Source organism: Triturus cristatus, chromosome 3_2 (assembly GCF_964204655.1).
Source record: "Triturus cristatus chromosome 3_2, aTriCri1.1, whole genome shotgun sequence".
Classification (NCBI taxonomy): Eukaryota; Metazoa; Chordata; class Amphibia; order Caudata; family Salamandridae; genus Triturus; species Triturus cristatus.
Genome location: NC_140584.1, coordinates 424211717 through 424224896, shown reverse-complemented (window position 1 = coordinate 424224896; position 13180 = coordinate 424211717). Strand labels below are relative to the sequence as shown.

Genomic DNA, 13180 nt, shown 5'->3' with positions numbered 1-13180 from the left:
GACCCATAGTTTATCACAGGGCTCACCCATGATGTCTCTCTCTTTTTATACAACTTTACATCTGACACCCAGATCTCATGCACTGCAAAGCTTGTATACCTCTTCCGGGGGAGACATCACAAAATGTTTATCAGAACAGGCACCTGCAGGCCTGAGGAGGTCTCTACAGCATGCCCCTGTTAAGTAGATGTGACCAGGCCGCAGGTTAGCTGGAAGCCCCTATCCCGGCGAGTTCTCCAGCCCACCAGGTCACAAAGTGGCAAGGATGGAGACCCACTGCCCAGAGGAGGACTCCCTTACTTGCCTGGAATGAGAAACACTGACTGGGCCGAAGGCAAGCCCTAGGTTAGAAGCCCTCTTTCCTGGGCTCCGTTTCCCAGCCTGCCATGACTGAAAGACCCTGGAACGGGGAACCGCAGGCCAGGGCAGGTTTTCCCTGTTTGCCTGAGTTCAGAAGCTCTGACTGGGCCTCCGGCTGGCACTGGGGTGGAAGCCCCCATCGCAGGGTTCCCGTCTCTGGCCCACCTTGTCGCAAAGTGTCAAGGAAAGGGTCCCGCAAGCCTGAAGAGATCTCCCCTGCTTTTCTGGGTTCAGAAGCTGTGACCAGGTTCTAGATCAGAGATCTGGCTGGCCGGTGGATTGAAGCCCTCCAATGCTGGGCTCCATTCCCCAGCCCGTCCGGTATTAAAGTTCCCAGCACAGGGACCCAAAGGCCGGAGGCAGCCTCCCCTGCTTACCAGAGATAAGAACCTCTTACCGTTCCCAGGCTCAGAGATCCAGTGAGCCTGGAGGAGGAGCCCTGGGCTCCGTTCCATGGCCTGCTGTGCTACGTGGACCCCAGGACAGGGAATTGCAGGCCCCGGGATGTTTCTCCTGCTTGCCCGGGATAAGAAGCTCTGATCAGAGCCCTGGTGGGCCCTTGGGTGGACAACCCCAGCCCTGGGCTTTGTTTCCCTGCCCACCTTCTTCCACAGCAAAATAGAAAAGATCTAAAGCAACTTCGAACAATAATCAGACCCCAAAGATCTCATCTCAAACCTAACTGACACCAACCAAGACATACACTTGACTGGATGGAAAGCACTCACTGAAGAAGACACCTCAGCAATCATGAAAAAGGTACACTCCGGTGCCCCAACAGATCCATGCCTCCAATACATCTACAACATGGGAAGACCCCTAATCAGCAACACCATCATCCACATCCTCACCACCTCCATCAAATCTGCTACTTTCCCAGAAGACTGGAAACATGCAGTAGTCAACCCCCTCCTCAAAAAAACATCAGCCAACCCAAACAAACTGAGCAACTTCCGTTCCATCTCTCTGCTCCCCTATGAATGAATGAATGAACAGGCATTTAAAATGTGCACGGCTACTCAGCAGAGTGTCCCGGCACTAATGGGTAGCTCTCCACTTTCCACTGAGCCCATTAGTTGCAGAATAGTCAGGTTTTGAGTTGTTTCCTGAAAGCAGTCAGAGCAGTTCTGGCTCTGAGGGTTATGGGAAGATGGTTCTAGGTTTGGGCTCCAAGAAACATAACGGATCTCCCTCCGGTACTAACCTGGTTATGGTAGCCAGGTGATTAAATGAGGACCTCAAAGTTCTAGAGGGAGTGTTGTGAAATATTCTCTTCCTGATGTAAGGCTTTGAAAGTAAGCACCAAAACCTTGAATTTGATCCTCGTTATCACTGGCAACCAGTGAAGAGCACTAAGGTGAGGGGACATATGGATCCTGGGATTTAAATTGAGGACCAATCCTGGCAAACATAGCACAGAATTAGCACTCATTGCGGCCACAGACAACATCTGCACTATATCGGACTGTGGGGAAAACATAGTCCTCATCCTACTTGACCTCTCCGCTGCCTTTGATACAGTCTTCCACCACATCCTCATTAGAAGACTGCACGGCATCCAAGGACTGGCCCTCAAATAGATAGGCTCCTTCTTCACAGGAAGAACACAGCAAGTCAGACTACAGATCTACACATCAGAATCCAAGAATCTGATCTGCGGAGTCACTCAGGGTTTGTCACTAAGCTCAACCCTGCTCAACATCTACATGACTCAGCTCTCCAACATCCTCAGGTTACAATGCACCACCATCATATCCACACTGATGACACCCAACTCATCCTTTACCCGACCCAGTCCACCTCCACCAGAACCAACTTCTCCAACTGCATGATCAACATAGCAGACTGGATGATATCTAACTGCCTGGAATTCAACTCTCACAAAACAGAAGTGCTGATCTTCTGGAACAAGAACTTACCATGGACTCCACCTGGTGGCTATCAGAGCTTGGATCCACACCCATGGACCACAATATAAACTTGCGAATCATCCTGGACGACAAGCTCAACATGACAGGGCAGGTCAACGCGGTCAGTTCCTTCTGCTTCCCCATTCCAAAATTGGTACCCCTGAACACCAGATGCTTTGTCACGCAAGCCCTCATCGCAAGCAGATTAGACTATTAAAAAGGCACTTTGCGCTGGATCTGCAACCATCCCCAACACTGTCTCAAGACAATACAGCACCCAGCAGCGAAACTCATCTTTGACCTTCCATGGCGCACCCACATCTCACCACACATCAGAAAGCTCCACTGGCACCCCATTCAAAAATGCAGGCAATTCAAACTCCTCTGGTACGCATTCAAGGCACTGCACAACATAGGACCGGCAGATCTGCACTTTCACTGACCCACCAAAAACTGGTGTTCAATCACTCTTTCACTCTCACACACCCTCATATCCACAAAAGCAGAACAGGACGTTGAGCATTCTCCTACATCACAGCCAAGAGCTGGTACGATCTCCCCAAATACATCAGGACCTCCTGCTCACTTCTTGAAATCCACAAGAAGCTGAAGACTTGGCTCTTCGACTAAGTCTGCAGGGTCCATCACCCAACCAAACACCTATGCCTACATAATAATACAGTGTTTTATAGAGCGCGAACAGTTACCTCACGAGGAGGTGTCCCGGCGCTAAACGCAGAGCAGAGAAACACAATACCGAAGTGCAAGTCAGTCAATTTGATTGCACCTGGATACACTCACGGGTGATTAGTGTGCCATGAAAATTCACATAACCGTGTATGAAAGTGCCCCAGATGGGGCCTGCAGGCCCAGGAAGGCTTCGCTTTCTTGCCTGGGATAAGAAGCTTTGAGTAGGCCCTAGGTCAAAGCTCTGGCTGCCCCCGGGTTGTGTTTCCTCTGGTGGCCTCCTTCATCACTCAGTGAGTCTGGATTACAAGAAAGGGGGGTAGCCTTGATCAGGAAGAGTACGGACAGGGTACTCTGGAGCCCCTTGCCTCCAGTCGTTCTTACCTATGTGCAGCCGGAATGGGACCCCTGTGAACACTCAAAGGCCTGAACTTGCGGCTGCCTTTCAGACCAGCCCAATAAGTCTTTGCTCCCAGCCTTGCTTCCCGGAAGCAGGCAAGAATGTGAAACATGCAGAGTGGCCTGCTCAGGGATGGTTTAGCCACCAATAATTACAATTGCGATGACCAGGCTGACCTGGAAGTCCCAGTGAAGGCTCATTTGACTATGAAAGGATTACAGGAAAGGGAGGTAGCCTTCCTCTGAATTATAAGGGACAAGGTGTGAAAGATTCCCTTGACTTCAGGTCTTTCAGTCTAGGTGCCGTGAGGGCCTGGGCTGGCATGTCCTGGGGTCCCAAGGGCTTGGGTCTGTGGCTGCCTATAGCCCTGTTAAATGGGCATTTCCTCTGAGCCTTGCTTCAAAGAGAGTTCACAAGGATATGAAGCTGACATCCCCATGTCGGGTGGCAAGCACAAGGGCAGTTTAGCCAGCACTGTACACTGGTCGGTTGGGCACATTTGATCTGTTTTGGGGTGGACTGCTTGGCTAGTCTAGGCTGTTGTTTCAAGCAAAGAGCTTCCACCCTGCCTGGGCTGTCATACTCAAGGGTCTGCCTTTTTGTGGATGCCGCTCAGCAGAGCAAAGGCAAAGCAGCTTGCCAGCATGTGAATTGGTCTGGCTAGAGTGGATGGGGTCAGGTGGTGCTTGTCTTGAATGTCACCTAGTAGTCTGGGCCCCATTTCACCTGTTTGTTGCCCTTCTCTACCCAGCGCATTTCTGCAGCAGCTTGGAATGATCGTTTATTGGGGTAGCCCTAGCTGCCCAGGCTAGGACAGAGCAATCTTGTGTCTTGCTCAAGCTGTGCCTTGGCCTGCCTCTCCCTTCTGTTGTTGCAGAGCAGGCTGAACCCCGCTGCCCATGGGAGTGCCCTGTCCCCACAGCCCCCTGCAGGCAGGCAGGGGCTCTAAAAGCAGGCTCCGGAGGGGTGTGAAAGTCAGTCAGGATGGGCACGTGGCTTCTCCTCCCGTCCCCGTCCGGCTATCTGGTTGATCCTGCTGAAGCCTGTGCTTGTCTCAAAGATTAAATCATGTACCTATAAGTACAGATACAGGGAAACTGCAAATGGCTCATTACATCATTTATGGTTACTTATAGCACTTCATCTGTTACTTGCATAATTGTTAGGATTCTAGAGCTAATACATGCAGATGAGCTTTGACGTCCTGTAATATGTGCATTTCTCATGCCAAGACCAATCTGGGCTCTTTGTTGACTCCAAATTGCCTCTGGGCATCGGACATCCCTGTGTCGGTGACAATACATACTGATGCCTGTGCTTTCAAGTTTTGATGGTACTCTCTGTGCCGACCATGGTTACCAAGGGTTACAGGGAATTGGGGTTCAAGTCCGGAAAGGGAGCCTGAGTAATGGTTACCACATTCAAGAGAGGCAGCAGGCACGCAAATCACCCACTCCTGAGGTAGTGATGAAAAATACCAATACAGGACTCTTTGAAGGCCCAGTAATTGGAATGAGTACACTTTGACTCCTTTTAAAAAGGATCCGTAGGAGGGCAAGTCTTGTGCCAGCAGCTGCAGTAAGCTGCAGTAGTATATAGTAATGTTGCTGCAGTTAAAAAGCTTGTGGTTGGATCTTGGAATCAAGCTGGTTGTCTGCTACCTGTTCCAGCCCCTACCTCTCAGACCACCCACTGATACTCTTGAGTGAATATTCTGGGAGTCTGAAGAATTTATTTTGAAAAAAATAGTGTTCAAAGCAGGCTGGTTGCCTGAATACTAGGAATAATGGAATAGGACTCCAGTTAAATTTTTTTGGTTTGCAGAACTGGTACCAAGATTAAGAGGGATGGCTGGGGCATTTGTATTGTGCCGCTGGAGGTGAAATTCTTGGACTGGCGCGAGACGAACCAAAGCAAAAGCATTTGCCAAGAATGATTTTATTAACCAAGAACAAAAGTCTGAGATTCAAAGAAGATCAGATACCCTTTAAGTTCCGACCATTAACAATACTGACTAGCGATTCAGAGGCATTCCCAAATTTCCATGACCCACTGAGCAGCTTCCAGGACACCAAGTCTTTGGGTTATGGGGGAGCATGGTTGCAAAACAAAAACTCAAAAGATTGTAGGGAAGGACACCACCAGGAGTGGAGCCTGCAGCTTAATTTGACTGAACAAGGGAAACCTCATCTAGCCCAGACATGGAAAGGTTTGAAAGATTGATAGCTCTTTCTCGATTATGTGGGTGGTGGTGCAAGTCGTTCTTAGGTGGTGGAGCAATTTGTCTGGTTAATTATGATAATGAATTAGGTGCGGGCGGAGAACTCCTCTCCGCAAGTGGAGTCTGCGGAGATTTCCCTACTCCACGCTCCGCTTAGAACATGGAGTAGGGCAAAAAACTCCGACCCCGCAGCGGAGTGGAGTTAGCCAGCCCCCCGCTAATTTAAAAAGAATAAAAGTCACTTACCTGTGTTGCGGCGTCCCCGGGCTGCCCTTCTCCTCCTCCTCCTCAGTGTACATGTTGCATGAACTGTGCATGCAGGCGGGGTGGAGGCGGGTAGCGGTGCGGAGCCGAGTTCCACGGAGTTTCCCCCTCAACTCCGTGGACCTCCATGTAGTTGCAGTCTGCCAGCTCCGCCCGGGGTTATAGTGAATAAGACTCATCCATGCTAGCTAGTAATGTGACCTCCAGCAGTCGGGGTTCAACCTCTTAGAGGAACAAGTGGTATTTAGCCACACAAGACCAAGCAAGAACATGGCTGTGATGCCCTTAGATTCCTGGGCCTGCATGCAGGCTACACTGAACAAAGTTTGTGCTAGGAATTGGAGATTGCAATTATTTCCCTTGAACGAGGAATTCCCAGTAAGCGCTGGCCATAAGCTTGCCGGTCACTACTACTGATTGGATGGTTTAGTGAGGTCCTCGGATCAGCCCCACAGGGTGGTCAATAGCTCTGACAAAGTGCCCAGAAGACGATCCAAGTTAACTATCTAAAGGAAGCAAAAATTGTAACAAGGTTTCTATGGGTGAACCTGCAGAATGATCAATAGCAATGGAGCGGTCTGAGTGACTGACTAAGACTGAACCCTGGGCTGTCTCACAGATATAATCCAAGGCACAGAGCCCAACCCACCCCCTTGTGAGACCTGGTCAGCAGAGCTGTTCGAGGCCACTGGGAACTTGGTTGGGTACTGGCCATGGGGGGGGGCACCTCCACCCTTGTGGAAGCAACTGACACACAAGGGACTGAGGTGGGTTATGCCCCCGCACTCTGGTAGGGGCAAAATGTGAGAGACGGCCCTCCCGAGATGGAACACATGCTCAACCAGGATGCACCTGGGTGCAACTGAATTGCAGTGCATCCTTGGGCTGGAACTCCCTGCTATGTTGGCACTCTCATACCTGATCTTATACTGCCTGGGTTAGGAGTAACTGAGGAGTGGCCTGTCATGGGTGGCTAGGCAGCCTCAATGAAAAGGTTTCGAGACCACCAGAGTACCCTGGCTCCGCTCGGTAGAGATGCTGTGTAACTGCTTCGAGGGTTGGAAGGATAAGCTGCCCCTGGCTGCTCTAGCTTCCATGCATGTGCCAGAAGCGGGTGAGTCACTTTGATGATGTGGGGACACCTGTCTCTTCTCCCCTCGGTGCCATCCACCAGCGCAAGGGTACCACAGCTGACGGGCATGGATAGGGGCCGCCGCCTAAGCTGTAGATTCTCAACATGCAGAGGTCAAGCCTTGGCTCCCATTCACCCCAGTGGGTGCAGGAGGGCTGATCTGGAGGTGGTGCAACTTTCCCTCATTGCCAGGCCCTGGTGATCTAGTCCCATATTACCAGGTTGGAGTTTCAAGACTCGTAATGGTCTGTTAAGCAGCACAAAACAAAATAGGGTGTACCCTGATTATTATTCACACAAGGGGCTGGGGTAACCAGTAAACTAACATACCAAAGAAATGCCCTGGGACATTAATTTAGTTTAAAGAATAAATTAGATAATTTGAAATTATTTACCACAAACAAAATTTCAAAGGAGGAACACAAAAAATATAACTTCTACTACTTCAATGTTGTACTTAGAAAGAATATAGTGTCAGCATATCATTAACAATGACATAAAAATACCCTATTTATACACCTACTCCTCCGAAGATGCAAACAAACCTTCATACTAAAAAATGTAAATACAACACATCTAGACACAATTAAAAAATGTACATGGTAATGCAATTAGGAATTGATTTGCAGTCATTACAGGTGTGTATCTGCTTTAAAACTGTTTAATAGACACAGTAATTACTTTTGGAATACTTTTAGATTACTTTTAAATCACACCGGGGATCTCACAACACAGGTAGGTAAGAGTTTTTAAGGTTTGCAGTTTAGTTACTTTTTCATTCATACAAAAAGTTCAGCTCAATACTAACAATTTTAGGGCCAAAACTCGTATTATGGGTTCCTATGGGAGAAAAAGTGTTAGCCGGTTTTCAGGTAAGTAAACAATTTACGAGTGGTAGTTTTGGGGGTTAGGACAAAGGTTCCTCAAGGTCTGGGTAGGCTCTCAAGTTACACCACAAGCAGCACCGGGGTGGCCGGGTGCAGAGTGCAGAGGCCCAATGTTAGCCAATAGGGCTTGGGGAGCCTTTGGTTAGGGACTGCTTGCGAGCAGGCCACTGGGCTGTGGGAGAAAAGCTCCTGGGGTAGAGATCAGCACTGCACGGGCAAACAATCAGCACAGGAGCTGCAGCGACACTGGGGCGGCCAGGTGCAGTGTTTCAAGGTGACGTCGGGGGCCCTATGGATTTCAATAGAGATCTCTGGTTCAGTAAAGTTTCTGCAGGGAGGCTTCCTGAAGACGTCCATCTGCTGATGAGGAAAGCTGGGATGCCTGGATCCCTTCGGTTTGGCCACCCAAGGCTGCGGGGTATTGGGAGCAGAGGTGTCTTTTGGCATCGTGTTCTTTTTACCAGCTTCGGTCGTGATTGGGGGACCATTCATGTTGAGGCTGCAGGCGTCAGATTGAGGGAAGTCGAGGAGCACCAGATCCCAAGTCAGGATCACTGGAGAGACCTCCCCATGGTGTTGACCCCAGGCTGTGGGCATCGGGTGCAGAGTGGCTGCTGGACATGCCGGGGTTTCGCTGTAGTCGGGTCGGAGTCAGGACATGCTGGTAAGGCTGGGGCCAAAGCAGTTGGTGTCCTCTTCTTCCTGGGTCAGCACGGTTCTTCGGTCCTTCTTTCTTCCTCAAATCTAAGGAGGCAAGGTTCAGGGTTGCCCCTAAATACTTAATTTTGGGATGTTAAAGGGGTGTGCAGGTCAATACCAATGGGTCCCTTCCTTGAGGTAGGTACACCCCCTAATATGCCACCCTGCAGTGGGAGGGGGACATAAGCCTCTCCCTAATTGACTTGGTCCCCTCATATTCAAGATAGAGGGGACAGGGATGTGTGCTTCACCTCTCATTCCCCACCGTAGGGGTGGGATTGGCAAATGTGGGCACACCTCACCTCCTAACTTTGTTTTCCCACTGATTCTCCTGCCCAAAGTGGGGGTTAGAACCAGTGAGAACCAGTTGCTGGGGGCGGCAAAAGGCAGGGGCAGCTTACAAAGGTGGCAGGCCCTTGAAGCTTTCCCTTCGTGGACTCAGCCCATTATGGGGGAGGAGGCGTGATACCGCTGCCCAGGATGGGCTTTGTTTCTGGACTCAGAGAGTGGAGGCTCCCTACTAAGAGGTCCAGAAACCTGTATGGTGGTGGCAAATGGTGGGGAGCCATTCAGGAACCACACCAGAGCTGGTCGTCTTTCAGGGGGCATCTGCAGTTTACATTAAATCCCACACTGGCATCAGTATGGGTTTAATGTGCTGAGAAGTTTGTTATCAAACTTCCTTGGCATTAGTAAAGCCATTATGGAGCTGTGGAGTTTGTAATGACCTACTCCCAGACCATATACTCTTTATGGCTTTACTACACTTACAATGTCTAAGAATAGACTTAGACACTGCAGGGGTACAGGGCTCATGCCACTGTACCCTCACCTGAGGGATAGTGCACCCTGCTAGAGGGGTGACTTACCTAGTCCTATGCAGTTGGTTGCTGGAATGGCACGTAGGGATGTGTGCCATGTCGTATCTTCACTTTTATCAGCACCAAAACACGCAGCCTGAAATGGCAGTGTGAGGGCCTGTAAGGGGGGCACAATAGGTGCTGCAGCCCTTAGGGGCCTTCCCTTGTCATAGTGCTCTTGGTACCCCTTGTACCTTTAGAAGGGGCTTACCTGTGGCCAGAGATGTGGCAATTGTGGGTACGAAGGTACAGTTTTGGGAAAGAACACAGGCCCTGGGAACCTGATTGGCATGGACCCAGGGCACGTCAAGTTGCATCAGATGTCAGGCAAAACGTGGGGGTAACCATGCAAAAAGGGGCACTTTCCTACAGATGAACTGATTCTGGGTCAGGGTTTCTTAAGCAGCAGAGCATCTACCTTGCTGTGATCCATTGAAAGTCATCCTTTAAGCCAAGCTTTTGTCTCCCGCCGTGGCTGCCCATGCCCCCTCGGGATTCTTGTGCTGCCAGGCCAGTGTGACGGGGTGCGGGCTGAGGGAGACTGCCTCCACCATGAGCAGTGAGACACAGGGGCCCCCCCTCCACTGGTATATGCAGGGATGAGGGCACAATTCTCTCACACGTCAGAAGGATCAGATGGGCAGAGTGGGCATCAGCAGAGTTGCTTGGAGGCAAAAAGCTAGTCAGTCGCTCTCTGAAGGAGTCTCCTGAGCACTAGTCTTGTCATGGGCTGCCGACTTGGCACTCTGGTTACCAGGTCAGCCAGAGCCATCGGGTCATGGTGCTAGCCAACCAGATAACCAGTAAGTGGATCGACTACTAGATGACTGACGGGTCGGCAGGTGCAGATATCTCGAACGTGTCTCCACCCCCCCCTACTGGCTCTGTCAGCCCACACATTTTGGGGGCTTACTAGTCAAGATAAGCTTCCGAGGCAGTCCCAAGGGGAGAGGGGATTGGCTGTGGCTTAACCCGCCATAGCTCCTCAGGCTTAGGCACTAGGAAGGTGGAAGACACTGACAGAGGGCACCCTAGCTGATGGACTGGGGTGATAGTCGCTAACTAGGGCATGGTGGCTGCAGACTGGGGAGAACGCTTGTGCCCTTCCACGGTGTGGAGCAGAGATGGACCCGCTTTCCCCACAGCCACCAGGCTGTGACAGATACGTCAGGAATCCTGATGTATTTGTAGGTGCAAAAATGACGCATTGCTGGGGTGTGTCTGAAAACAGACACAACTGCAGCAGATTTTGACACAGTGGCATCCTAGAAGTGGCAAAGTGAAATCTGATAGATTTCACTACACCCCTTCTATGAGGCTTTTTGCGGGGGAACTCCCACTCTGCATATATAATACCTGACGCAGGTATAATGTAGCGCAGAGCTTCATAAATAAGGCCCTTAGTTTTTATCGCATCAAATACTTTTTGTTTTTTTCCCCTGCATTCACTTGTTGCTTTTCCCTCACATTTAGTACACACCTTTCTACACGAGCTTTCTCACTACACCCATCTTATCACCAAAGTGAGGAACATACCTAGAATAATATTGGCACAGCCCCCAAAATAAATATCAAGTGTTCACTACCTTGGGATGCTTCTCCTGCATTCCTGCCTAAAGATTTCCTTGCAGTAAAGCCACCTTGGGAAACACTACAGCCAAGTAAAGTATTTTGGCTCATAAATAACTTGCATTTCTCTCACATTACTGTTGACATATTTTTTCAATTGCTCATACACTTTCAAAAACTCATACATTACTTGACTCATCTTGACTATGGTCAAATAAATTATCCTTGCTACAAAAAAACACATGCTTCAATGACACTAAAAAAACGGTGTATGGCATGCTAAAACACTAACGAAGCAGATGGAAATTTATAGGGCATCTTCTTCAACTACAGTAAGCCTTCCTTAGTTATGAATGTCATGAGGTGTCTCATTTCTGCTTGCAATTTTATCATTAGTATATAGCCCTCAAATCCATCCTGTAATTACTCCATTGCACCATTATGTTTATATTTTGACTGCTCACGTCAATTCAGATCTCAGCACTGCCATCAGCTTTAAATACAGCCTGAAGTCTTTAATAGGATTCACCGGCAATGTCCTTTGCTGGTTCTTCTCCCACTTATTCACTGGTTTGTTCAAATGGGCACCTCTATGTTCCAGAAGACAACTATCATGAATGGAGTACCATAGGGTAACATCTTGGTTCCCATCATCTTCAACCTTTATGGGTCTCTACTTTCTACCCAGAGATAACAGCATCAAAATTTACCAATATTCGAATGATACACAGCTCGACTTGAAGATCTCCATCATAACAGATATCTTACAACACAGTCACTGCCTGAACCTCATCCAGACTTAGATGGCCCACACTTACCTGAAGCTCAACCACCAACAAGACATAATTTCAAATATTTAAGAACAAGCAACATTTAGTTCAGACCTGGCTGAATGACATGGACCTGATGGATTCAAACCCCAAGTTTCATCCAATAGCAGTCACTTGGATTCAACCTGAACATACACCAAACCCAAATGAAAACATTGCCAAGAAAACAAAAATGGCCAGATACCAGCTCTTTCTACTGAAAACTATTCTTCTGAGAGAGCTCCTTCAGGATTGCTGTTCAAGACCTATAATGCTCACATCCAGATGGTAACCATGTATCCATTGTCTTTCAACCCAAACTCGCAGAACGTGTGATCGAGTGTCAGAAGTCATATGATTATATCACCTGCATCCTGGTGAAACTCCAGTGACTCCTCTTGGTGACCTGCAACATCTTAAATACCAGATGCATCACATAGAAATCCATCATGATAAGCAATCCCTGCCTCTCTGGCTGAGAAGCTCTCTATCTTCAGTAGCTTTAGGCCCACTCACATCCAGGTTACCATCACACTGGGGGCAAAGAAGTGCAAAAAAGAAAATCAAGACAATAACCCTTTTCCAACACTGCACTAAGGACGAGAACAGCACCCTTCTAGCCAACAGGTCCATCAGAAACCTTCTATAATTTAGTTTTTAGTTCAAGATGTACCTCTTTAAAGAACACTACATCAGGATGCAGTAACAGCCTACTTCTGCTCCCAGATCCTAGCAACTTCTTCAATCACTTGTTGACTGTATCTTTGCCTTCAACACTGTACAGTTCTCCACTGCCATTTGGGGAGGTTCACGGTATACAAGTAACATATACATACATTTATAGATGCATTTTCTGCTGCTATTGGTGCTTCACCCACAGAGGCGGCTCCTCCGCCTAGGTGGAGGAGAGTCGCCCCACTGCTTTTTAGCAGTGTAAATAAAGGAAACATAAAATGATAATAACTTGTTATTATCATTTTATGTTTCCCTGCTGCAGCACTCCAGTCCAAGTGCACATGAATGTTTGGCCTGGCGTTTTGAGCCAGCCAAACATTCATGCGCACCTTGCAGGTTCTCCACCCAGGCTACATTACAGCCTGGGTGGAGAACATGCCCAGGACCCAAGTCCCTAGCTGAGTGCTAAGCCACGGTGCTCAGACCATTCACAATGCTGCATTGCAGTGTTGTGATTGGCTATGGGGAGCCTGTGAGCCGCGTTCCCCCTGCTTCCCTGCTCCGGCCTGAAGAGACAATGGAGGAGAGACAAGGAGGAGCATGGCAATCAGGTAGTTTTCTTTTTTTTTTCCAAACCCCCTCACACCTCCCGCCCTGGATCCATGTTGCCCACCACTGTTCACACATTTTATAGACAATGGAAACAT

The 13180-nt window shown here is 49.0% G+C and overlaps 1 pseudogene; it reads left to right on the top strand.

Annotated features, from left to right (window-relative positions):
• The first annotated feature begins 4377 nt into the window (after positions 1 to 4377).
• LOC146857484 (18S ribosomal RNA) lies at positions 4378 to 6407 on the top strand (annotated as a pseudogene).
• Positions 6408 to 13180: the final 6773 nt, after the last annotated feature.